The sequence below is a fragment of the Cucurbita pepo genome, chromosome 9 (assembly GCF_057944985.1).
Source record: "Cucurbita pepo subsp. pepo isolate OVF chromosome 9, ASM5794498v1, whole genome shotgun sequence".
In the NCBI taxonomy this organism is placed as follows: Eukaryota; Viridiplantae; Streptophyta; class Magnoliopsida; order Cucurbitales; family Cucurbitaceae; genus Cucurbita; species Cucurbita pepo.
The window spans coordinates 9,466,099-9,470,047 of record NC_141806.1 but is presented as its reverse complement, the minus strand read 5'-3'; positions in this window follow the sequence as shown (position 1 = coordinate 9,470,047).

The window sequence follows — 3,949 nt, the reverse complement described above, 5'->3', positions numbered from 1 at the left end:
AATCACTGGTGCTGCTAGAGGTGGTGCAGCTTGTGGCGGTACAACTTTAGGCAATGCAGCTGCATCCTTCCTAGTTACTAATCCTTCTCGAGGTGAGCTCTCTTTAGCCTCACCTCTTCCTCTACATCTAATAGGGGGTCCTCCCCTTCCTCTTCTTCATCTTCCACATCCTCTAGGTGACATGGTTCTAAAAACTAAGATAATTCTCAAGTCTATCATTTACTAACAATACAATATCATAGTACACATAAAAAATTCATACAACATTGCAAGCATATAATAGCGAAATTAAATCAAGCATCATGCTGCAATATATAATATAATTAAAGCTCGTCAATTTTCATGCTACATAACATTTAAAACATAGAGCCAATCACAAGAAATATCATCATGACATTTTCCTTTTTTAATCTTATGCATTGTGTATATAATGGTGACAGAGCATCAATGATTGAACCATGGAACACATCAAGTCTACAAGATCTACGTTGTAGGCTAGTCTAGGTGTGTGAACTGCCTGGGATCCAGCTCGCACGTGTGGGTTGTGTGTAGGGAAGTACTACACATCCAATGTTGTCTAAATTGGAGGACACCCCATGACCGTTTTAACGATAGGTCCTAGATCATTAGTTACACATGTTTGCATTCTTTGACCCCATCAGTGGGGTCACTTACTTAGTATTTCTTAAAATACTCGAGTCATGTGCTATTTCTACTTTAGGTAAAGGCAAGACACCCATGTACCGTTGACGACGACATTGCAATCAGAGACCATGCCACATGCATAGGATGTTCTTATCTAGTTTTAAATATGTTTTCAAACTCGTAAGTCCATGGCAGTGTTTTAAGTTGAAGTAATGTTTTAAGATAAAGATTATGTTTCACGATGATGTTTTAAATGTTTCTTCCACACAAGAGCATAGACTATGATGATGGTAGTGACTTTAGGTTAGTAAAAATTTAGGGCTATTACATGTGATGTGCTGATGATGTGATTTATGTTATGGTGTAATACGTTCGGCGATGTAATACATGATGAGACATGCATTATGATATGATGTGATATGTCTATGACATCATGTCTATGATATGATATTTCTATGATATAATATGTTGAAGGACATGTTATGTGCATGGTACGACATAATATGATGTATGATAGGAATGATACGGTATTCAACCCCGATACATGTCTTAAAGACAATGTTGAAAAATGATATGATATGAAGGAAAATGGAAGGAGTTTTTTAGATGCATCAGGGAATGTCTCCTTTTACGATGTTACAAATGCGTACGTCATGAGACAAGAAAATGATCATTATTTCTAACATAATGTTGCGATGATCATGATCATGCCTCGCAAGACACTCGGGATTTGCTGACCTCCGGACATCTGGCTATGGACAACCAGCTCGACTATGATGGGTCTAGGGGGCGTGCAAACCGCCTGAAGACTCACACTTACACGCACATCCAATTTTATCCAGACTGGAAGCCACCCCTACGATGGTTTTAATGATAGGTCCCTAAGTATGAGTTGCATGTGTTTTCATTCCGTGACCCTAATAGTGGAGTCACTTATTGAGTATTTCCTAAAATACTCAAGTCGTGTGCCACTTCTATTACAGGTAAAGACAAGACACCCCTGTAGAGCTGACGACGACATCACAAGTAAAGACCATGGCACATGCATAGGATAATGGTATTTCATTTCTTAGACTTTAGGTTAGTACACGGTGTTTTTACTTTTAATGTTTATTTTTTCTATTCAATATTTGGTTATGTTGTTTTAAATATATTTTCAAACACGCAAGTCCATGACAGTGTTTTATGATAAAGTTTTAAAGATTTATTTCTGCATAAGAGAGTACGTTGTGATGACGATAGCGACTTTAGGTTAGTAGACATCTAGGGTTGTTACAGTTGGTATCAGAGTTCTAGGTTATAGATTCTATAGACTAGCCTACAAGATAGGCTTGACATGTTCCATGGTCCCACATCTTATGCCCCCCGATCATCATCACGTATGTCATGGATAAGATAAGAAAAGGAAATGTTGTTGATTTCATATGTTGTTACTGCTTGGTCATCATCAACTATAACTCCTAATTAAATTTTGACACCATTGACTGTATTATTGTTGACTTAGTTATATGTTTATTTTAATACAGAATTGGTATGATTTACCCAGCATGGAATATGAATGTTAATTAATATATTGATAGTGTTTAGATTAGTACGGTTTGTACCATGAATGGGGAGCTAGAGTTTAGTATTTTATGTCAGATGTCTTGAACATAGTTAAAATACGCAGTGTTATGACCATAGAGATGGGAAAAATGTATCAACGTATACTGACGATTAAATAGATTCAAAAGAAAACGAACAAAAAAGCTTGATAGATGACAGCATCTTATAGTCTGCTACAGATATTAAAAGTGGTAGTGTCGAAAGGAAATTTCGTCACTATGAAGTATGTAAATATGAAATTTAAGTATGGGTGAAAAAAAAAAAATAAGCTAACACAGTAAAAGTTGAAACATTGTATACCTAAACTCATTTATGAATGACATAAACGACTTTAATGTGAGCTAAGCTCAGGAAGTTGTGAGATGTAGAAAACCACCCTGCCTAACACTAATTGAAAATTTTTAAAGTTACAATCGAGCCACATTGTGGATGAGATATTATGATCATGGTCAAAGTTTTATAAATATTTATAAACATGGATTGGAGTTTGAGATTTTTAAGATATCTTAAATTTAGGAATGATTTAAGAGTGATTTGGGAGGAGTCACAATGATTTAAGAGTGATTTGGTTGTGTTGCCTTTTCATATAACGAATGAAAAAATGTTAAAATGAGACCTTGAAGACATATGGACAAAAAAGTGCATTATTGGACCTTCAGTTAGGCTTAAAAGAAATTGACTAGGAGGACAATGTAACGAAGGAAACTGATTAAACTATTGATCTTGTTGACAGAAGAAAGCAAGTCATCTAGAAGAAAGTGAGAAAATTGAAATTGAGGTTGAGGTAAGTATTTAAGTTCTCCAACATTAATGTCCACATGAATGTTGATTTCAATGCGCCTAAACCACAATCATACTAAATGGATTTTATTTTTCATGAAATTTTAGGAGAAGACTCAATATGATATGATAAGGTTATGTATGAAATTTGATAATAATTAGATTATGATAAAAGGCTAAACCAAGGGTAGGTGTAAAATGACTAAAATTCCCCTATAATTATATATAGCTGGCTTAGGAGCAAAGTGACCCCTAAATGACATTTAATTGAATGAGACTTATGTTACAAGGCCATTGAAATATGTTGAGGATTTAAACCAAGATTTGCAGTGGTAAATAACCAAAATATCCCTATAAGAATTCTAAGATGTTTTCAAGATCTTAAATACTCAAAATACTACGAAAATTTGTGAGACTCGTTTACAATATAAGGGTAAGTATGAAAGATTTTAAGGAGATTATAACAACTTAGGGATATGAGCTAAGAGAAAAAGTATGTAACTACCCCTCAAGACACTTGATAAGAAATCAAGGTTTTTATGAGTACCAAGTGACAAGATACATAGGAAAGATTTATGCATGTATTTGTTAAGAATTTTTAGGGTGTACTTGTTAAGAATTTTTCCTTAGTTGTATTTCAAGACTTAACAAAAAAACTCTTGAACGAGAACCCGAGATATTTTAAAGACATCCCAATGAGTAGTGCAATATGGTCTTACGACAATGACTACGTCGTAGGAAACGTATGAACACCTAGGTGTAGGTACTTAAACTATGTCACAAGGAACCCGTGAATCCTTGGACATAGGTATGTAAATTGTATCGCACCGAACACATGAAGCTTTGGATGAAAATATTAAGACTATGTCACGGGAAATGCATGAAGCCTCGTGCATTTATTTATTAAATATAAGGAACA